The sequence below is a fragment of the Cebus imitator genome, unplaced genomic scaffold (assembly GCF_001604975.1).
Source record: "Cebus imitator isolate Cc_AM_T3 unplaced genomic scaffold, Cebus_imitator-1.0 Scaffold124, whole genome shotgun sequence".
NCBI lineage: Eukaryota > Metazoa > Chordata > Mammalia > Primates > Cebidae > Cebus > Cebus imitator.
Window position 1 is genome coordinate 2,713,873 of NW_016107439.1, and position 23,904 is coordinate 2,737,776.

The following is a 23,904-nucleotide window of genomic DNA, read 5'->3' on the forward strand; positions in this document are numbered from 1 at the left end:
AAAAAAAAAAAAAAAAGAAAGAAAGGAAAGACTGAGGAAAGCCAGGCATCTGTAGTTTCAGCTACTCAGGGGGCTGAAGTGGGAGGATTGCTCAAAGTCAGGAGCAATCCTGACTTTTGAGGCTGCAGTGAGCTATGATCGTGCCTGTGAATAGCCACTGTACTCCAGCCTGGCAACATAGAGAGACCCCCTCGCCTCTGCCCAATCTCTTAAATAAAAAAAATAAATAAATAAGACTGGGAAAAAAAGTAAGCATTTAAAATACTAAGACCCTACTTTTATCATAATTGCATATCACCCTGGCCAGTACTGTGTTCTCAGTCACTTCTGGGTTTTTATAAGTTAGGATTTTAGCATAGGCGAATGTATAAACTGACCATGGGAATTGCTCTTTGTTTATGGACATGCTTACTTATATAGTATACACTCATCCGTTAGTTTAACAAGTCATAATATACGGGCAGCTGCCCCTTTTGCAGACTTTGGTTTGAAAGTAGAGCATTTGGGTTTATTTTGAGCATGAGGACATTTAGTTTTCCCCCAAGGGCTTGAAAGCCACTAAGAAATTTCAGCTAATGTTAAGAATTGTTTATTTATTGGAAGACTCATTTCCACCACTTTCTACCAGGCCTCCATCACTGAAACCTCAGTGTTTACTTTATGGCCTAAGTAATGTTATAGACAACCTTGGTTAAAAAAAAGAAATTGGCCTTAGAAATCTACAGTTAAATATAGATTACTGCATATCTGCTACTTATGGTGGTTTTGGTGATCTAATGACTAGTCAGCAATAGACTGAGGACTATTTGTAAGATTCGTGTTGGACTTATGCTCCTGGAAACGATAGATTTATAAATTTAATTTCTAACGATATTATTATGTGCTCAAAATAGAAACCTTTTTGAGTATTGTTGGGGAAAATCTAATATTTGTTAGCAGTGAGTACAATTTAAAAACCGTAGGAGACAAAGCATCTTCATGACTCCTTTTTTCTCTCTTATCTCCAAGGCCCAATATCATATTCAGTGTTTTAGGCATTGAATACATATGGGCTAGTTGTAAAATAATTCTGATTTTGCTTCAGATTTGAAGTGTAGAAAAAACAAGTTTAAACTGATTATGGATATTTTTATGATTCAATTAGTGAGTGTTTTCACAAAGTAGCTTTGCCTTTTAATTAAAGTACAAATTCATTTAATTTGGTGAAAGGGTATGAAGTATGAAGAATCCCTTTCTTATAGTATATCAAGAGAGTTTGGCTTAGTTTCCTTATCTAAAGAGGAATAAAGTATCTACCTCATAGTGTTATCATTAGGTTTGAGTGAGATTATATGTGTATTAATACATAACTAAGTACAGTAAATGCACAATAAATAATCATTGATATTTATTCTTTCAGCTGGGTCAAAAATATTACAAATGCCAACTTATTTTATGTGAGTAATGCCTTTAATATAATCTCACCTAGATTTTGGTTTCCTAAATTAAAATTTATTAAGGAAGAATGAGTTTGTCACTTAGGAAAATGTTACCATCTTTTTATATTTACTGTTTGATAATGTTTGACACTATTTTTCTTTAAATCTTGGTTTAAAACCCACTTTTTCTGCAATGGATGACTGATGTTTTTATGCTAATTGTCACAAGAAAAAAGCTTTTTATTTTTTTTTGGCCGAGTGCGGTGGCTCATGCCTGTAATCCCAGCACTTTGGGAGGCCGAAGCAGGTGGATAACAAGGTCAGGAGTTCAAGACCAACCCGGCCAACATAGTGAAACCCTATCTCTACTAAAACCACAAAAAAATTAGCTGGGCGTGATGGTGCGTGCCTGTAGTCCCAGCTACGTGGGAGGCTGAGGTAGGAGAATCACTTGAACACAGGAGGCAGAGGTTGCGGTGAGCCAAGATCATACCATTGCACTCTAGCCTGGGCAATAGAGTGAGACTCCGTCTCAAAAAAAAAGAGAAAGAAAAAAGCTTTTTTTTTTCCCTCTCCATTAAAAATTTATTGGCTGGGCATTGTGAATCACACCTGCAATCCTGAGACAGAAGGATCACTTGAGGCCAGGAGTTCAAGACCAGTCTGGGCAACGAATAGTGAGACGGCGTCTGTACTAAAAATTAAAAAAAAAAAAAAATCAGCTGGGTGTGGTGGTGCATGCATGCGGTCTCAGCTACTTAGGAGCCTGAGGCAAGAGGATCACTTGAGCCCAAGAGGTAATCACGCCACTGCATTCCAGACTGGGTGACCCTGTCTCAAAAAAAAAAAAAAAAAAAAAAAAAAAAAAAAGGAAAAAGAAAATAGTTACTTAATAGGTACAATGTAATTGCTACAGTTATAACAATAACTAGTGCTTGAACTTCAAAGAAAATGAAACTATTGACCTTTTTGTTAAAATTACATAGCAAATAAATGACCCTTTAAATTGTGCGTTTGGTGCTCACTTTGGCAGCACATATACTAAAATTGGAATGAAACAGAAAAGATTAGCATGGCCCCTGCACAAGGATGACATGCAAATTCATGAAGCATTTCAGATTTTTAAAATCTAAAATAAAAGTAAATATTAAAGAAAAATTGTGCATTAGCAAATTCATTATGATTTTTTAAGCCTTATACTTTTTCTGCTTGTCTTAAAAAATGGTATGGTGTATTGGTGTGAGTGGTAATAATAATAATAAACATAATTCTCATTGTATCCAGAAAATTTTGAAACCCCAGAAAAGATTTTGTGGGATCAAATCAAGGTATCATACAGTGAGAACCCTGAAAAGCAATATGTATTCTCAAACGCTGTCCAACAGCTGATTTTCCCTCTATAAAACCACTGAAGAGTAATACAAGGAAAAATTCTTTTATTGATTATAACTTATTGTAGTTATAAAATGATAGCAAACTATGTATTAAGGAAGCAGCTGTGTTTAAAATTCCCACTTCCTGAACATATACTTTATAAATATATATGTATTATATCCATTTCCAGTGATTTCTTTAGGTAGAATTTATACTTTAAATTAGAACAATCCATCTTGGGAAATGGTTTTTAAATAAAATGTAAATGAGTTATAAAGCCACTCAAGAAAATTGAGATGAAATATAGCTTTAGTTTTAAATTTTATCTCTTTGCAATAAAAAATAGTCATCTATTTTATTGGCTGCCAAAATAGTTTTTAATAGGTAGGATTGGTTTTTAAAAATATATTGAATGTTAGACAATATCTTTCTATAAGAAATAAAGTTGATCTAAGCTAAATAATAGTATGTCTGCTAATTCTACAATAAATTGGCAGATTTTACCTTCTCGGTCCTCTAGTGCATCTATTAGCTCTCATGTCATATGTCTTAGCTTGGAAATATGATGGCTCATTTTAGTGGTGTTTCTGACTTCACCAATACCCTGGGAAGTTCTATTTTATAATACCTTCTTTTTTAAAAAAATTGTACTTTTGGTTCTGGGGCACATGTGCAGATCATGCAGGATTGTTGCATAGGTAAATACACGGCAATGTGGTTTGCTACCTCCAACCCCCCGTCACCTATATCTGGCATTTCTTCCCATGTTATACCTCCCAAACCTCCCCACCCCATGCTGTCCCTCACTTAGCCCCCCCCAAAAGACCCCAGTGTGTGATGCTCCCCTCCCTGTGCTCATGTGTTCTCATTGATCAACACCCGCCTATGAGTGAGAATATGAAGTATAATACCTTCTTTTTAACCATTTATAATTAGGATTGAGTTTTTCTGGGAAGACCACTCTGCTTCTCTGTGGGCTTTGCTCTTCAGAGTCATTTGGCAGCATGGCGTTTTGTCACTTGCAAAAACATCTATGGATATTTGGATTAAGATGGCGGATAGGAGGCAGGACTAGCTTGCAGCTCCCACTCAGACAGACAGAGCAGTGTGTGGAGGCTCACATCGTGAACTTCTGCTCCAAGAACTACCGCAGGAACGTGCCAGGAAAGCTGAGAGAATGCACAGAACATCTGAAGGAACTGGATCACCACTGCAGTCTCCCCGAGATGCTGAAAAACCGAGAGTCGGCTTGCTTTCTCAGTGGGGAGGCTGGTGGTCTGGGGTAAGTTCTCAGCCCTGGTCACCAGCTGCCTGGAAATAAACTCGGTTATGTTGCAGGGGCACAGTGGGCATGAGACTAGCCTTTAAGACTGTGGCTTACGTGGGAACAGGGTGAGGCCTGTTACTGCCAGCTCTACCTGACTTCCTTGGTGCTCTGTGTGATTCAGCAGAGGCAGCCATAATCCCCCTGGGAACGTAACTCCTTTGGCCTGGGAACCACATCCCCATCTGCCACAGTAGCTGCAGCAAGCCCCGCCTAAGGAGAGTCTGAGCTCAGACACACTTATTCCTGCTCCCACCTGGTGGTCTTTCTCTACCAGCCCTGGTTGCCAAACAGAGGATGTAATCTCTTGGGAGCTCTATGGCCCTGCCTACTGCCTCAAAAACCTGAATACTTAACCAGGCAACCCTAAGGCAAGTTTGCATCCTCCTATAGTACTGCAGCTGATGCACTCTTGAAGCAACCAACCAAAAACCAGCACACGAAACAAAAATACAACCAAGGACCCTCACAGAGTCCACTTCACTCCCCTGAAACCTCTACTGGAGCAGGTGCTGGTATCCATGGCTGAAAGACTTGAAGATGGATCACATCACAGGACTCTTTGCAGACACTCCCCAGTACCAGCCTGGAACCTAGTAGTTCCACTGGTCTGCTAGACCGAGAAGAGCAAAAATGATCACTGCAGTATGACTCTCAAGAAGCCCCATTCCTAGGGGAAGTGGAGAGAACACTACATCAAGGGAGCACCCCATGAGACGAAAGAATCTAAACAGCAGCCCTGAGGCCCAGATCTTCCCTCTGACATGGTCTACCCAAATGAGAAGGAACCAGGGAAGCAATTCTGGTAAAATGACAAAACAGATTCTTAAACACCACCCAAATATCACATTAGCTCACCAGCAATCCAAACCAAGATGAAATCTCTGAATTTCCAGAAAAAGAATTCAGAAGGTCAGTTATTAAGCTAATCAAGGAGACACCAGAGAAAGGTGAAGTCCAACTTAAAGAAATCACAAACATGATACAGGATATGAAAGGAAAAATATTCAGTGAAATAGACAGCATAAATGAAAAATAATCACAACTTCTGGAAATCAAAGACACTCTTAGAGAAATCAAAAATGCACTGGAAAGTCTCAGATAAAATTGAGCAAGCAGAAGAAAGAACTTCGGAGCTCATGGAGAAGGCTTTTGAATTAACCCAATCCATCAAAGACAAAGAAAAAGGAATTTTGAATAATGAACAAGGCCTCCAAGAAGCTTGGGACTATGTTAAGCATCAAAACGTAAGAATAATTTGTGTTCCCAAGGAAGAAGAAAAATCTAAAAGTGTGGAAAATGTATTTGAGGGAATAATTGAGGAAAATTTCCCTGACCTTGATAGAGATCTAGACATCCAAATACCAGAAGCTCAAAGAATACCTGGGAAATTCATCACAAAAAAGATAATTGCACCACCATTGTTGTTGGAGCATTAGTGGGCACTGAGCTCATCAGTCCCTTTCTGCCAGCACCCCACCCCTGTGTCAACACTGTTGTGGCTGTGAAACTAGACATGGAAAACAGTGGACATGCCCCCACCCTGAGTGGCACAGAGGATGTACACAGTCCTACACCTACCAGTGCCCCACCCCCATGATAACACCATCACTAGTGCAAAAGGGCACAATTACTGGACAGGGGCTCCCAGCCTCCATGAGCTGTGCTGCCATTGCTGCAGTTGTGAATGCCAAAACAGAGGCTAGCACCCTGGCACCCACTAGCATCCTGCAGCAGTCAACAAGCATGCACCCTGCTGCACTGCTGCTACCAGTGCTGCTAGTATGTGCAAACAAAAACAAGCCCTTCTGCCACCAGCCTATGATGTGCTTTGGCTGGCACCACCCATTAGAGTGTTGTGGCCAGCAGTATGGGAGCACCTCAGTCCTCCAAGTGCAACAGGTTCCTAACCTTGAGGAGCCAGAGAACAAAGCCAGTGCCAATACCAGTCACCCAGGGTTAGAGCACACAGGCTAGGACTCCTGAGCAGAGTCCTGACTCCTTAAAATCTTCCAAAGATGAAACCAGTTGACTGAACTCACCTTATACTACGAATAAAGCCCTCTTGGGGCTTTATTCTTTTATCAAATAGGATAAAAGAAAATAAGCCATCCAAAGGACAGCAACTTTAAAGATTGAAAGAACATCTGCCCACAAAGATGAGAAAGAACCAGTGCAAGAACTCTGACAACTCAGAAAGCCAGAGTGTCTTCTTTCCTCCATATGACTGCACTAGCTGGAGAGCAAAGGTTCTTAATCAGGCTGAGATGGCTGAAATAACAGAAATGGCATTCAGAATATGAATAGAAATAAAGGTCAGTAAGATTCAGGAGAATGTTGAAACTCAATCTTTGGAAGCTAAGAATCACAATAAAATGATACAAGAGCTGACAAAGTAGCTAGTCATGAATAAAATGTCTTACATGCTTTTTATCAAAATGAGTTCTATACAAAACAGTTTTAAAATTAAGCAAATACAGTAATTAAATATTTATATAGTTCTATTGTTTTAAAAATACTAATTACAGGTTTCTTTTAACTAGGATAATCTGTCATGATTTCTAACTATTTAAAATCATTGTATTAATACTTAAAATATTATGCTACTTATATTTCACTATATAGACCCAAGCTAAATCAAGACCTTCTTGAGCTATCAGTAACCCACTAATAAAAATCTTCCTAGCCTAAGATCTCATAGTGTCAGTCTAAAAGGTCATTCCCAAAGCACCCCTCAGTCCTAGACTAGACAGGGGGAAAGTTCAATGTTGCTGAAATAATCATGATATATTCTCAGGATATTCAAGTAGTCACACAGTTACCTGCTAAAAGATCACCCACCTTAACTTATGAAAGGTGCTACAATGAGTTGACTACAACAAGTGAACAACTTTTTGTCATACTCATGGCCAGTGAAGGCAAACTGCTACTTAGGTACCATGTTTTTACTCCAATGGCTTTGCAAATACAGAAGAGCCAGAAAGATATCAAGTCAGGCGCAGGTCTGAGGGGATTTTCATCTACCTGATGCTTTCAAAAATCTGCTACTTAGGTAGAGGGGCAGATTTGGCTAGAAGAATACTACCTACCATTTTTCATTGATTTTGATATGATTATTTTTTCACATTTCTGAAATTTGAGTACGTCCTGAAATTGGTAGCATATTTTAGTTGAAACTATTTTTTTCCAGTAGCACATAAAATGATGGTGTGTGTTATGATCAGTCATAAAAATGACATTGGGATTTTGGAAAGTAAGAGGTAGATGAAAATTCCCTCAGACCTGGGCCTGACTTGATATCTTTCTGGTTCTGCTATATTGGCAAAGCCATTGGAGCAAAAACATGCTACCTGAGTAGCAGATTGCTACTGACTCCCTAAAATCTTCCAGAGATGAAACCAGTTGACATTTTATTCATAACTGCTAATTATTCATTTTGAACTGCAATTTAGTTAAAACAATACACTCAAAGTTAGTTAACTTTATATAAAAAGTAGCACCATTTAAAGCAACTAGGAAAAACAACTTTTAAATATGTATTAGGGTTCTCTTATAGGATATATATATAGCCTACTTGAATATGTGACTACTTGAATATCCTGAGAATATATCATGATTATTTCAGCAACACACACACACAAGCACACACACACAAACACGCATATATGTGTGTGTGTGTATATATATACACACACACACATAAACACACACACACGCATATATGTGTGTATATATGTGTGTGTGTGTATATATATATATATATATAAAAGGGAGTTTATTAAGTATTAACTTACACGATCGTAAGTTCCCACAATAGGCTATCTATAAGCTGAGGAGCGAGGAGAGCCAGTCTGAGTCTCAAAACTGAAGAACTTGGAGTTTGATGTTCAAGGGCAGGAAGCATCCAGCACAGGAGAAAGATGTAGGCTGGGAGGCTAGGATCATCTCTCTTTTTAAATGTTTTTCTACCTACTTTATATTCACGGACAGCTGATTAGATCTTGCCCACCAGATTAAGGGTGGATCTGCCTTCCCCAGCCCACTGACTCAAATGTTAATCTCATTTGGCAATCCCCTCACAGACACACCCAGAATCAATACTTTGTATCCTTCAGTCCAATCAAGTTGACACTCAGTATTAACCATCACAGAATACAAAGTTCTACTGTGCCTCTCAACTTCTCTAACAATTTGCTTTTTTATCCTCCTCTTTCCATAGATTGCCCAGGCTTTAGAGTATTCTAGGTTATTTTTGGTTGTTCAGTATTAACTTCAATGCTAGTGTTATAGATTTCTCTTTTGTCCTTATACATACATGTATGTATGCGTGCAAAAACACGTATGCACACACACACATGCTCATAAGTTCATTCTCTCTTCCACATGTAACAGACTTACATAAAGAAAACTAGAGCTGAGGTAACTTTGATCTTGACAAATGGAGAATCTCAGAGCTTTTACAATTGCTAATTTCTCCTCACATAGCTGGCTCAGATCAAAACTCAGGGGTGGACTCCTCAGGGAGGCCTTCCCTGAATAGCTTGGAGCCACTTTTGTTTTCTATTTACTTCTCATTTATTGACATTATTTTATTTACCTTATCTCTGTCTGCTAGATTATAAGATAAGTGAGAATAGGGACCTTGTGTACCTTTTTCATGAGCATGTCCTCAAATGAAGAATCTTCATGTTCACACTTGCAGTAGCAGACATAACTTCCTGCTCATGGGAATTGGAGAGGTTTGTTGGAATTTACTTGCCACAGATTGGTACCTGCAATAAATTGATAAATGTTTACATGGTTTACCAGAGTACAGAGAGATACTGTGTTGTGGCTTTTAGGACAGAGAGGCTTCTTTATGTTCTTACCACTTGTTCTCACCCTTTTACATAGCTCTTGGCCACCCCAAATAATGACTGTGCTTCCCAGTTACCCTTGCAACTAGACCAGACCAGGTTCTGGCAAATGAGACCTATGTAGAGGTAATGTGGGCCAGGTTCAGGCTGTGCATTTAAAGTGTAGGCACATGTCTTCCTTTATCCCCTTTCTTTTTGCATGCTGAAATGCAGCCAGAATGGCAGGAGCAGGAGTGGCCATTTTGGATCATAGAGGAAGCTGTGTGTTGGGGATGTTTGAGCAAAAGTTGGAAAGAGCATGGGGGTTCTCTCATGATGGTGGAAACACCATACCAGCCCAGGACCACTTATTTTCGCTTTTTGTAAGTAAGACATACATTCCTGTCTTATTTAAGCCACCGCAATTTGGGTCTCTGTGACAACAGCCAAACTAGATTTCAATTAATATGGTCACCTTTTGCTGCAATAGTCATCACAAGAGCTTGTGCTGTGAACCTTGTAATCCTGATCATTTTATGACCTGCTAAGGAAGTGATCAAAATAATGAATTCTGTTGATGCTTGTGTTCTTAAACGTCACCAGATTCTGGGTGTTTGGAAGTAGTGTATGAAGATTTAACTTATTTTAGTGGAACTCTGAATTTTTAGAATTTTAAAATTTTCCAAAGAACTTTATTGAAAAAGTTCCAGATAAATAACATTAGGAATTAAAGAGACCTGAGCTGCCTAACCTGTTGGGTTCTCAGGCATTCATTTGATTAGATGTTTTTATTTAATTGCAAAACCTCTGCTCTGCTACCTTCATTTTTTTAAATCATTCAGAACACCTGGGGGACACTGTATTATTTATAGATAGAGAGAATTAATAAACTTTATTAGTTCCAAGAAATATAAATCTTCTCTTCCTCACCTTCTCTCCTTTCCAGAGAAGCTCCTCCCGTCTAGTTCTTTGCCAACAGAGGTGTCACTTCCAATAGTGGAGGGGAAAAGCTGAAAAGCCTGTTTCAAAGTATTCTGTTTCAGTCTATATAATAACAATCTATTGAGCACATGCTGTCTGCCAGACGGTGATGCTGTCAAACTGAAACAAACGTGGGTTTTTGGGTGTGCATACAGTTTGTTTTGTAATGTGGATTTATAGTACACTACTATTACTCATGCCATTTTCAGGGATACAGGACCAAGTAGGATTTTGTAGCCTGGCATGAGTATCTGAGTCCTGCTTTTCTAGTATTGCCTCTGTGAGAAAAGTAAGTCCTAGATTCTGCATTTAAATTGAGAACTTTTTCTGTGGGTACTGGGATTACTGAAATGCAGTATTTCCCACTAATTTGTTTTTCTTTGATATATCTGTAAATTTGGCATTCACATTAGATTTTTATCTTGAGTTTTACTCCTCAGTAAGCTTTTAATTGGAACCTTATGAGACTTACACATTTCTCCATAAGGATATATCATCTCAATTTCATTTTATTCTTGGAGAATAGTTATTTTAGTGTTGTTCTTCTCCCCATCACATTAAAGTATTGTATTTTTAAATAATGAAAAATAGACAAATAGAAAAAAGAAAATGACACCCATGAACTTTTGTTCCTTTGCCCAGGGAAGGCACATTTTCAGATTGTGAGTTAGGCAAATCTGTGCCAAGCATCTGATCAGAAAATGAGAGTGGAATATATAGGCTATGCAAACCAGTGCTTTTTAACTGATCTTGGCTTAGAAACAATGATATCATATGTAATTCCAGCTGAAAACCAGAGTTAGTAATCAAACAAAGTAAGTTCGAGGGTAACAATTTTGGTTCTTACCATTTTATGGGTCTACCAAAAAGTTTCAAATACAGACCTTATGCCAGTGACTGAAGGCGCGTATGGGTGGGTCTCCATTTTGTGAAAAACAAGGAGGATACAACTTCTGGTTATTCTTGCCTGACCAAAATAGGAATAACAATGGTTTTTGCTTCCCTCCACTAACTGAATCTTCCATCCCGAGCCACTCCTTCTAGCTGTTTGTACCATGCCAACCACCACAGTGGTGCTAGGATTCTTTTTTCTTTGTTAAACATCTGGGTTCTTAAGAATAAAGGGAAATAACACTGTCTTAACTGATTTTTTAAATTTTTTATTTTTAGTGTTAGCCCTAGAGAAACCAAGTCTTGCTTATGTCCATTCACAGGGTGTCTTGTGTCTAACATACCTAAAGGTGTGCTTTCCTGAGGGAAGCCTATGCCTAGGCTGGCAGAATATCTAGAATATTTCTGACTTAAGTGCTCTGAGAGTGCTAGCGGTTAGCTTAACATTAGTGGGCGCTGAGACTAGATAGGAGGGTTGGGCTGGTGCATGGATTTCTCCATGATCTCTGGAAGGTCTGTGCCTTCCCATCTCCCTCTGTTCTTCTCGTTCTTTTAAGTTAAAGGACTCACTGCAGAAGTGGATGGGTGGAAGAAGTGGATGAGTGTTGAGTATCAGACAGCTGATAAGTCTGGCTTTTTTTTTTTTTTTTTTTTTTGAGAATGTGTTGATGCTTGAAGTGATGAATGTCAAATGATCCAAATCTCCTAAAGATGGTCATACTTTAGGAGTACGCTCCTCAGTGCTTTCTTTACTCAGGACTGTCCAGTGGGAGCAGTATTGGCTTCTAACTTGCAGTGTTGTGTTGCAGGGTAATTTTACAAACATTCTGGAAATATTTCTTCTAGAGTAATTTATGTCATTTCATGTCCTGTGCAGAAAAAGAAATCCACAGCTGGGCAATTACATACTAGTTGTGCTGTATGTTTTTAACAGGAGTCTTTCCTGACACAAAATGCAAGAATACTAGTCTTGGTTTTTTATCTCCCGATTTTGTAAATGAGCAAAACAAAATCACCAAAAAGCTTATTCCAGGGGAAAAATATATGACAAAAATTGATAGATTATCACCCTTCCATGTGGAGCTTTCTGTTGTTATCCATCCATGTGATTAAAAAAAACCTTGATTGTCGTTTTGTTAGAGAGTATAGAAGATTCCTTTAAGTAGTTTGTCCATGTAGGTATGGTGTAGCCTTTTTTCTTTTTGTAAGTGAACTGTTTTGTTTCAGTTAGTGTTGCTGTTTTGTTTGATATATTAGTAAGTATTTAAAGTTTGTTTTCCTTGCAACATTCTGGATTTATAATTTTTAAACAGAAAAAAATAGGGAATTAAATTGGAAAAATTTTGGATTTGACATTTCTTGTTATTAATTTTAATGAGAAATATATAATTTATCTTCTGTCTTATTGAATACATGATAACCACTATTTTTTGTTTTGTATATTTAACTTTAGTTTTGATGGTAAAAAGCATTATAAAGTACAAAGACATAAAATTTGTAAAGTCACTTTTATTTGATGGATTTGTTTTCTTCTTGCTCTTACATTTTTAATGAGATTATAGCCTTTGTGAGAAAAAGAAGCGAAAACAGTGGATTAGCAGTAATCTCATAAACACAACACTTTAGAGGAAAGCTGCCGATTTAAACATGATGAATTTATCAACCAAGGCATACATCATCAGCATTCTTCTCTACTGATAAGAATAGTTTTTAATGGCATTCACCTGATTTAAATTCTCCTTAAGAATAATTCATATACCGATTGGGTGTAGGAATAATTCAGTGTATTTCTGATTAGCATGATAAAATAACACAGTAAAAAAAGAGAAAATATAGACTAAAATTTAGAAGCTAAGATATTTTGCTTTTGTAGGAGAGCTAATGAAATGACCTCCAAATGGAGATGATTTCTTATGTAGCCAGAACATAAAATCCATTCATTCAACCAACTAATAGTTTTTGAGCCACCTATTAGACACCAGACACCATGCTTTGACAGCAAGGCTGAATCAATGAACAAGATAAACAAGATCTGTGCTGTTGTTTGGCTTGCATTATCTAGAGAGTAGAGTACAAGCAAATTAAATAATAAGGATTATAATCAGTACAGATTTGGAGCATCTCTTAGGTCTAAACCACGTTGTTCAGTGTTAAGAAGGGTTTTCTTTTAAATTAGTTTTCAACTGATAAGGGATATATATCCCACTTGAATGGTTCCTTTCTTAGTATGCCATAGTCCCTTATACACACACCTGTATATGTAATGATATGTAATAATACATATCAGTAACTGATATATGTAACTGATATGTAACTACATATGTAACTGATATGTAATAATACATATCAGTTAGAGCATGGCTTATTTACGTCCATCTCACTCTGCCACAACCACACCCATACTGTTAGACTGGCATTTTATAACTTATTTATTCATGCTTTCCCTTCACTTGGAATATGCCTAACCTATAAAAAGCACATGATACACTATACGTATTGGCTTGATGAATGTATAGTTCTTTATAATAATGAGATACTTTCATCTAATTTTATTTCAAATTATACTTCATATATATGAGATATTGAATATCTGATTTCATTACTTGATTCAGATATCGTATATCTGATTTCAGTATCTGAGATATAGAAAATATCTTAACATTTGGATCTATTTTGTCTTCATCAAACTCATAAAAGAGGTCATGTTATTGTTGAAGCAGCAGAAGACACAGAGTTTAAGTGACAACTTATACGCGAGGGTTTTTGCCAAGAGTCATAGGAGAAGGACGGTTACAGCTGCTTGTCTATAGCTTGGCCTGATCTTGTCAGATGCGTGAGTCTTGCCAGAAGCCCTGATCACTTTCGTTTCACCGCGCGACTCCCATTTTTACCCTGTTCTTAGTGAAATCATTCTGAAGTCTTTACAAGATGTTTGTACTGAAATCATGAGATAGTTGATCCTCACTACCAAACCATCTACCACCATGGAGTTCTTGCCCAGTGATAGGAACTAGGCCTAAATGCTTTACATGCATTGTCTTATTGAAACCTTATATTTCTAGGAACTATCCTCGTTCCTGTTTTACAGAGGAAGAAAAAGAAACTTAGATAAGTTAAGTATCTGCCTAGGTTCCATAGTTAATAAGTGGTAGAGCCTGGATTCTGTCCTGGCTCTACCTGACTCCACAGTCTGTGTTTTCAATAACTCTTCCACACTACCTTGAAGGGCTTATTTGAAAATGTAAATTAAAGAATATAATTGTTAAACTACACTTCTAGTAGAAGTACAGCTCTGCCTGTTTATAAGCAGATCACCTGTATGTACATTTATCAGAATATACAAATAAAGTCAGACTCATAATTTTTGATTTTTTTCAGAAACAATTCCTTGTTTTTACTTTATGAATAAATAATATACCCTGGAATTTCTTTTGGAGCACTCCCCTCCAGTACATGTAATTTATCTTATTTGCCATTTTCCAGTCATACATTAACTGATAGATGATGCATAAGGGGATAAAGAGTTTAGACTCCCCAGTGCTCAGCCCCAAAGGCTAAGATTTTCTATTGTAGTGAGGCATGATCCAAACAACAAATAGTTTCTGAGTTCATGCAAAGACTTTGTGTTGTTGTTTGTATTTACTTGAGAAATCTCAGCCCTGTTTGTACCAAGATTTTCATTTTGGGGAAGAATTTGGCAGCCATCTTATAAGAATCCGCTCTATGGTTCATCCCTCTATAGAGGGCTTATGTGGGTTTATTTAAGATCTAGATTTCTTTCTAAACATTGGCTACACAAAAGAATTTCCCTTTTTTTTCTCTTTACATCAAAATTTGTATTCACATCTCTCATATACAATATCTTTTTCTCACATTATACTTAATTTTGTTACCTTTCTAAGGCTGAAATTATAATTGGTGCCCTTTTATACAAAATTTTGAAGTAGTGATAGGAGAGATTTTCATCACTGAAGGTCAGGCGATGCTCAGATCAGAGTCCAGAGGAGACACTCACAGAGGTCACACATCATATAGAATACATGGAAAACATATTAGAAACACATACTGGCCATTCTTCCATCTGTCAGCCACATGCTCCATCTTCTTTTGCAGGAAGACAGTATGACAGGAAAGCACGAGAAGGTCCAGGACATCGTCAACAGCAAGGCGATCACTGAAATGTACCCTCATTAGGGATACCTTTTTTAGATCAGGGGTAAATTATCCACAGGAAAACGTAATACCCTGATAACTGCACAAGAATGTTAAACATAATTTAATTAGTGATAGACAGGTTTTTTGAGGTTGGTTGATTTCTGGTGGTAGAGGCAACTGTTTTAAAGGGACAGTCACAGTGACCTTTTCTTTTACTGGGTCATTTCTTTACCTTTATGTGTTACTTCATCCTTCAAGTCCAAGTTAGCTGCCTTTTTTTGGTGCTGCCCATCCTCTTACACTGATTACCCTAATTTAAATAATTCAATTAATTTAAATACTGCCTAACTTATCTGTATCTCCTTAGCTCTCTGAAGACAGGGATCCCATATGTTTTGTTTATTGTTATTTTTCCACCTGGCAGATAGTAGGTGTTCATTAAAAATTTCCTCTCAATTTATTTTATGAATTTACTTCATTGCTCATCAGAATGTCAGTGAATTTTTTTTAAGTAATTTGATTAAGTCTTTCTTAAAAACAGCCAAAAAAAGGCTAACTAACAATAATATTGGGTAAAAAGACTTGTCTCAGCCCATATGATAATATATGTCAATATTAAACATCATTTTATACATCAGTAATGTTTATCAGCATTTTCTAGTAGTCTTTTTTGGTTTTGGCTTACCTTTTAATTCAGCAATTAATCCTCTCCCTTCCATTAAAATTATTAGCAATAATGTGGTATTGCTGCAAGATAATTCAGGAACAGATGCAGGAATATTTTAGTAACTTTTTTATTTGATAAAGATGGTATCACAAACCAGTAGGAAATATTTAATATGTGACCAAGAAAAATTGTTGGGGGGAGTGATTATCGCTATGTTAAAAGGTGAATTAGAAAACCAAAACCAGGCTAGATGCAGTGGCTCATACCTGTAATTCCAGTGCTTTGGGAAGCCAAGGTGATCTCTTGAGGCTTGGAGTTTGAGACCAACCTGGGCAATATAGCAAGATCACATTTCTATATTCTTAAAGTTAAAAAAAATTAAAAATACCCAAAATCAAAAGTAAACTACCAGAAAATATTGGTAAACATTGGGTTTATTTTGGAGTAGGGAAGAACCTAAAAGCCATGACATTAATCACAAAGGGGAAAGCACCAGATTTGATCATAGTATGGCTTAGTGGTTAAGAGAAAGGACCTTAAGATTAGAGGATTCTGGAATTAAATTCTGCTGATGCTTACTGAGTGATCTTGGTGGAAATTATCTACCTCATTAAGCTACAGTTTCCTCATTTGTAAATTAGAAGGGATAATCATAGTAGCAAATTCATTAAATCTTTAGAATTCAAAAATTTATCTAAGGTAATTGCCCTTTGCCAGTTACATAAAAAAAACACAACAGATTTTAGCCATTATTATTCACTCTAAAAATTTTATCAAATATATTAACAAATCACCTTGACAAAAGCAAACAAAATAGAAAAGTATTTGCCATAAGACAAAGATTGATGTACATTACATGTGAAAAATTTATTCATATGGATAAGGAAAACATCATTCAACAGAAAACAGGAATTGAAAATATGGCCAGCCATTTTATAGATGAAGAAATAATATTGGCTAATAAGCATATGAAACAAATGTTCACTTTTCCTAGTAGTAAAAAAAAAAAAAAAAAACCCAAACAATGCTGAGATGTAATTTACCACTTTAAATTATCAAGGAGTACCAAATAATAATTAGTGTTGGGTAGAGTTCAGTAACGTGTTCATTCAGAAACATTACTATTGGTAGGGTGAATTTTGTCAAAGCACTTTGGCAATCAACCTTGAAAAGGTTTATATTTTTCCTCGTAATTTCATTTCTTTTTTTTTCATGTAAATGCTTCTTTTTTTCTCTTTCATATATCATATTGACTTTTTATTATAGGTAAAGATTTAAGTTTTCTCCCTACACCCTGCTGTCCCTCCTCCAACCCCCACCACCCAACAGACCCCAGTGTGTGATGTTCCCTTCCCTGTGCCCATATTTTCTCATTGTTCAACACCAGCCTGTGAGTGAGAACATGCGGTGTTTGGTTTTCTGTTCTTGTGTCAGTTTGCTGAGAATGATGGTTTCCAGATTCATCCATATCCTTCATGAACTCATCCTTTTTTATGTCTGTGTAGTATTCCATGGTGTATATGTGCCACATTTTCTTTATCCAGTCTATCATTGATGCGCATTTGGGTAACTTCATTTCTAATAGTTAATATTAAAAATATAATCAAATATGCTGATATGATTTATGTTGTAATATTTTCTTTATGGTTTTTATTAATAAGAACGACAAATTAGGAATGACCTAGATGCTTTACAGTGAGCTTGATGGAACGCATGATATAGCATGATATAGTTCTTAAAAAGTAAGTTATTGAAGAATATATATATATTTTTTTATAAAGACGGGGTTTTACCATGTTGGTCAGTCTGGTCTTGAACTCCCAACCTCAGGTGATCCACCCGCCTTGGCCTCCAAAGTGCTTGGATTACAGGCGTGAGCCACCACACCCAGCCTGAAGAATATTTTTAATGAGGTGGGAAATGTTATTCATATAATGTAAATAGAAGGGAGTTTATTCACATGAAAAACAAAACTACACATATACTATGAAACTAACTCTGTTGAACAATAAACAAAAGTGAAGAAAGTAGAGGGGGATTAGGTACATAAAGTAGAAGAAATACTAGAAAATACATCACCATTATTATCATAGCTTTCTAAGGAGTAGGTTTTTCAGTTATCTATTCAGTTGGTACATAGCGAATTACCCCAAAACTTAGTGGCTTAAAGCCAGCATTTTATTGGCGCTCACAGGTTTGTGGAGCAAGAATCAGGCAGAGCTGAGCTGAGCAATTCTTTGACTCTCCATGGCATCTACTGAAGTTATTTGGGGATATTCAGCTTGTAGAGGGAGGATCCAAGATGACCTCAGTCGCATGTCTGGGCTTCGTAGGGACTAGGTGGAAGGATGGACTCAGCTGCAGTGCCTACGCATGGCCTCTCCATCATGGCAGCCTCAGGGTAGTCAGACTTCTTACATGGAGGCCAAGGTACCCAGAGAAATTATTCTGGGGGACCTGGCAGAAAATGTAAGACTTTTTTTAACCTAGCCTTGAAAGTTCCAGAACTTAATTGACTAGCCCGGATTAAAAGGAAAAGAATTAGACTACACCTCCCAAGGGTAGGAGAAGCAAAGAATTTATGACCACCTTTATCCTGTCTCAGGTAGATTGTGAGATTTTTGTTTTCTTTGTGTTCCTGTAGTATCTATAATGCGGATATATTATTTTTGTAATTTGTAAGAGCTTTTTATATATTAAGTTTATAACATTGCATGAGATTTGCATAAAGTAGTTAACATTGTGTCTGGCATGAATAGAGCTCTCTATAAATGTCAGTTGCCATCAGTATTTTATTTCTTTCATGTTAGAAAAGAAACACATTGGTGGATTTATTTGTGGTGGTTCATTTTCAAAGGCATTAAAAAGTCATAATTTTGTCTAGGCAAGCCAAACAAGATTCCGTGAGCAGTTGATATTTAGACTGTGTTTTGAAGGATGAAGGGGATTTGCCAGTTAGGGAAGGGCAGGAAAGACATGCAAAGCAAGGGGAACTGTATATATGCAAAGGCACAGAGTTCTGATAGTGCATAGCATGTTGCAGGATCTCACGTGGCAGGGTGTGAATGCAAGGCATGTGTTTGTGGAGAAAGGGCTGACACCTAGAGAGCAAGAATTACATTCAAGAGATAACCAAGAAACAGAATATACAGGTCCTAGTGACTGATGAACCATAACAGTTCCTTCAGAGTTACAGCAAACAAATTTAACTTTTCACTAGTTAAAGCAATCTTACTATCATTTCTGATTTAGTTTTCTTTCTTTTAATCTCAACATGAATTATATGTGAAAAGGACAGAATTAAGACCAAGTAATAAATTACATATAGATAAATTTCCTTTCAAACTAAAAAATGAGAAGAATTGAAGAAAATGACTGGCCAAGCCATATTTTTAGTTTAAAAATAAAGTGATTTATGTATTTTTTTTCAGAAAGCCAATAGGACTGAACATTTGTCCATCTTCTTGGAATGGGTGCTCCTGCCTGCTGAGCTTATTAGCTCCATTCTTGCTGTCCCCAGGCTCTCGTGTTTGTGTGCCATATGGCTTCCACATCTGGTGACCAGTCCATGCTCTTTCGGAGAAAAGAAAAAAACAAAACTTCCTTTGAGGGACTACAGAAATACATTTCTATAGAATCTGCTACTGCCTATGCCTGCAAATATCTGGGTACCAAATGAAATGCATAAAGCTGAAGTCATATGACTTTTCAAAGATAACAGTAACCAGATAGGACACAATACAAATTAGGGCTTTAAACTTTCTGGTACCAGTTCTTTCTTCCAGCATATTACTTGCAATGATATCCCTTTGAAATTTCAACATATCTCTGAAATCATGATTAAATACGGTAACCAGAACTAGTATTTACTTATTCTGGGCGAGTCATTTGGAATCAATATTATAGTGGGGAAAAAAAAATGCTATTTGGAGTATTTCTCCCACTTTTAATGAATTTAATTGGTGTTGAAGTCCCAAGTCTTTTTTTCCCTAGGACTCTCATTAAAGTAGTTATCATGATAAGCTATTAAACCAATAAAAATTTCAAATAGTAAATACAGGATATTATTAGCAAATGTTTATCACTTAATGTTTTCTAAATTTATCATACGCAGATATCCACTGTCCCATGGATAAAAATGCCAGTTAAGCTTTTGTAGTCATGTAAAAATAATTACTTCCATCAAAGCTTCAAGCTTCAGGAAGAATGTCAGAGCACATACATGAACACTGGCTTTCTCCAGGTTGAATACTATGATGGCGACACACCAGGATTCCGTGTTTCAAAACCAAGATTTTTATTCTCTTCTTAACTCATTGAGCCATTGCTGCCTCTCTCACTTTTTTAGAACATGATTAAAATTTGTACTGTTCACTTGTGTTAAAAAAAAAAAAAACAAAAACAAAGGTTAGGGTGGAGGGGTGAAAAGAAAAGGCATAACCCAGACGAGATGGTTGTATAGGAACAGATTTTCAAAGTGTTAGCTGATGTTGTGAAAAGCTGTTTTAGTAATAAGCCTGATGGGAAAACAATGTGGTCAGGAAACTCTCTGGTACTGAAATTTGACTCATTCAAAGTAATGTCAGGTACGCTAGGAACCAAGGGACTCAGTTCACAGAATCAGTCTCATGTGTTGCTAACATAGTTTTTTGTTGTCATGGTTCTTCTGCTGCCTCCTGTTGTAGCCTCCCATGGTGCTTGATGGTGTTCAAGGACTGGAAATGTCACCGGCTGTAGTAGAGCTGCTCGATCTCCCTATTTCTCATTTCCTAATCTCCATCTTCCAGCAATATTAATCTTGGTCTGCTTTCTTCCAATATGTCTCCTGTCAATGACATTTTAATTTTAAACTGATTTTTCTTTTCTACTACAGTAGCCTTGATTTGAAATTTATATAGATAGTAAGTTAAAAAGTAAGCAAACAATCATATTCTAAAAATTGTATTCAAAATCTGGACAACATCCATTAGATGGGAATTCATATCACAAATCACTATTGGAGAGGGACTTACAGATAGGGAGGCATCGTTCCAAACTTATGTAATATTGTCAAGGATAAATAGTTATTAGCAAGGATTAAATTTATAAATTTGAATTGAGTGGGGTTTTAATTTAATATTACAATTTTTATTATAAAGCAAGATGTTGGTGAAATTAAAAGCACATGGACTAATTTTGCCTCAATAGACAAGGATGCTTGTGAATGGGAGTCAAAGGATTTGATTTTCAGTCTTTAGATCTTTTGCTCCTTGGTTTCCTCATCAGTAAAATGAGAAATTATTTTTTTTCCTTTCCTTGAGGAGATTCTGTGATGATCAATATTTCCTTTCTTTCAAATCTCCAAGAAGAGTTGTTTGGCCTTCCTGAACCGTTTTCCTCATTTGTGTAGCTGAGGTAGCTGTTGGTTGGTTCTGGGCATTAGTGATAATGTATATACTGCAGTAGGCACAGTGCCTGGCTGGTCGTGGGTACTTAACATACAGATTTGAACATTGCAATTGGCTCCTGAGACTCCTGCTACTCTGCTGCTTATTACCTTCTTATCTGCCAGTCTTTTGTTAATACTTATTCTTTTCTGTGATTGAAATAAGCATCATGATGCATGTGAGATTAATTTCTCCCACTTCCTGCATAGCAAACTTTGTTTAGCTTTATTGGAAGGAAAGAGAAGATAGCATTTCAAATATCCCTGCATGTGATTTCAATTAGGGCTTCACATTTTATTTTTCAGTAAAGTATATTTATTTTCTTAGAGGAATTCTTCTTCCCCTGGACCATTAGCTGCAGAATCAATGATAACTGGATGGAGTCTTTGGGTCTCTATGTGTAAAGACTTGTACGTGACTTCTGAATCACCAAAGATATTGTTACAGATATTAAGATGTTATTATTAATTGCTTTATTGTATCTAATGCTATAAAACTCATGTGTGCTGTGTGTGTATGTATATTTGTACATTTACATGGTCTTTGAGTAACTGACTACCTAACTTGATTTCATATAAGAATATTCTTTGCATTTCTGATAAATTGTTAGAATGTAGTAACACATAGACACACAGAAATTACTGAGTTACTTACTTCAACAAATAATTATTAGGCACCTATTATATGACTAATAGTCATTGTTCTGTATGGTAGGAATAGAGCAGTGAATCTTCCAGAGTCCCTGCCTTTACGAAACTTACATTGTAGTTAAGAAAACAGACAGTAAAGAAACCAACAAAATGTATAAAGCGTGTCAGGAGTAATAGGTATATATGATAATATACTAATAAGCTGATTAGGTTTTCTATAGTATGCGTTCCATTGGTTGGTGCCCTTGCTGTACTGGCTCTTCAATAATTTGAATATTGCTTTTGGTGATCAGTGCTATGATGAAAAATGAAGCTGGGTCATGGGATAATAAGCAGGAAGAATTGAAAATGCTATCAGATTCCTGTGGTCAGGGTTGGGCATTAATGAAGCAGTGACATTTGAGTGGAGACTTGAGTGAAGAGAGGGAGTGAGCCATGAGGCCATCTGGGAAGAGTGTTTTAGGTAGAGGTAGCAGAAAGGGCAAAAATACCTCCACTACCCAGTGTTCATACTCCAGCAGGCTGGAGGCCCCTGCTGGGGCGTGAGTGTTGGGAAGTGGAGGGGATGAATTCAGAGGTGTGGACGGGAGGATGACTGGGCAGAATCTTAGGCCTTGTAGACCTTGGCAGTTATGATGGTGATAGCAGTAACCATTATTATTATTATCATTTATATTTTTTATCTTAGTTTGTCTTAAAATAATGCTAAGCATTAAAAGAACCATATGGTATTACTAGTTGGATGAATGAAAAAATTTGAAGAACTCTTTGAAGCAGAATTCCACTGATACTTTTATATCCTATATTTACCTACACATCTTAATTCCTGAATTTACTTTTAGCTTGAACTAGCATGAAGGGTTTTTTTTGTATGACTCTTAAGAGTTTTTACAAAAGAGCCTTTTTACAGAGCCTGACTAAAAGTAGGTAGACTTCGGAGATCATGCTCACTCTGGTTTTAATTTCAGACCCTTTTTTTGTATCAAACGTCAAATCCCTGAAGAGAAATGAATCAAGTGAGAGGCATTTTTTTTCTACTCTATTCCAAGGAAGCTTTTGGAGTTCTTGTTTTGGCACTATGCATCTCCAAGAGGAATTTCTTTTTTCTATACACCTGCAGCAATAAAACATAAAGGGATTATGATCTTGAGTTCTGTCTTTACTCACCATCTCTTTTTTGCTTATACTAGAAACAATCGTACTTACAGTTTTATAGGCAATTGGGCTGTCTTTAGACATTAAACTTTGTAAAAAGGTAGTGCTTTTCACATTACGCCTACTAAATAATTTTAGTGTAATCATCATTGCTAGAAATTGTTTATGTGTACCAGACGCATTTACACACACTTCATTTATCATGATTACAGAGATGTTTCCACATTTTAACATATAGAACAGCCTCACTGATATGTACAGGCTGAACATTCTCCTTGGCCACCTGTCTACCTGCACCTAGTTAACTGTTTGGCTCTTCTCCCATGTAGAATTTTTAAAAATCAACTATATTCGTTAATAAGATAGAAGAAGTAAAGTGTGCTGGTTAAAAAAAAAATAACAGTATAATCATTGTGATGAGTTGACGTTCACTTGTGAAGCAGAAGTTGAATGATTCATTTGGTTTCCTTTTAAAAACTACCATCACTTCAAGCGAAAAAATGATCCCATAGCAATTATATAAAAACAACTACTCTAAAATTTTATTTATAATGTAAACCATTTTTCTTGTACCTTAATGAATTTTAGTCATTTGTTTATAATTGTTTATCCCTTCCACATCAACACACACACCATGTGCGCACACACACCATACACATGCACTCACACACACTCACTTTCTTCTTCTCTCTCACCATCTCCTTAATACTACATTGTGTGGGTTCTTTGTTCATGTGCAAATTGTTTTTTTGTTTTTTTGTTTTTTTACTTTCTTTAATTTGGATATTCTGTCTTCTTCTAGACTGTGTTATTGATTTGGGAAGTGACCTGGACAAATAGCTGCTGATTAGGTAATTGATTTCATTGTAGTTATGTCAGCTTGGGTGCACTGAAGGTTACATTAAGCTAAATGTACTTTCCACATTTGATATTGTTTTGGCTTTTGGAAGTCCTGGTCCTTTATAAGCTATAATGTATGGTTAACTTTACCAACTTTGGGGTAGAAAAGGAGCATTTGGTTTTGAGGG

General features: G+C 36.6%; 1 protein-coding gene and 1 non-coding gene across 3 annotated transcripts in view; both read left to right on the plus strand.

Annotated features, from left to right (window-relative positions):
- Positions 1 to 23,904, plus strand: part of SCFD2 (sec1 family domain containing 2) — a 431,480-nt gene that overhangs the window by 96,771 nt on the left and 310,805 nt on the right. The window lies entirely within an intron of this gene.
- LOC119472934 lies at positions 2,436 to 2,542 on the plus strand. The gene has a single exon (XR_005202106.1). It is a non-coding gene; the product is annotated as a U6 spliceosomal RNA (small nuclear RNA).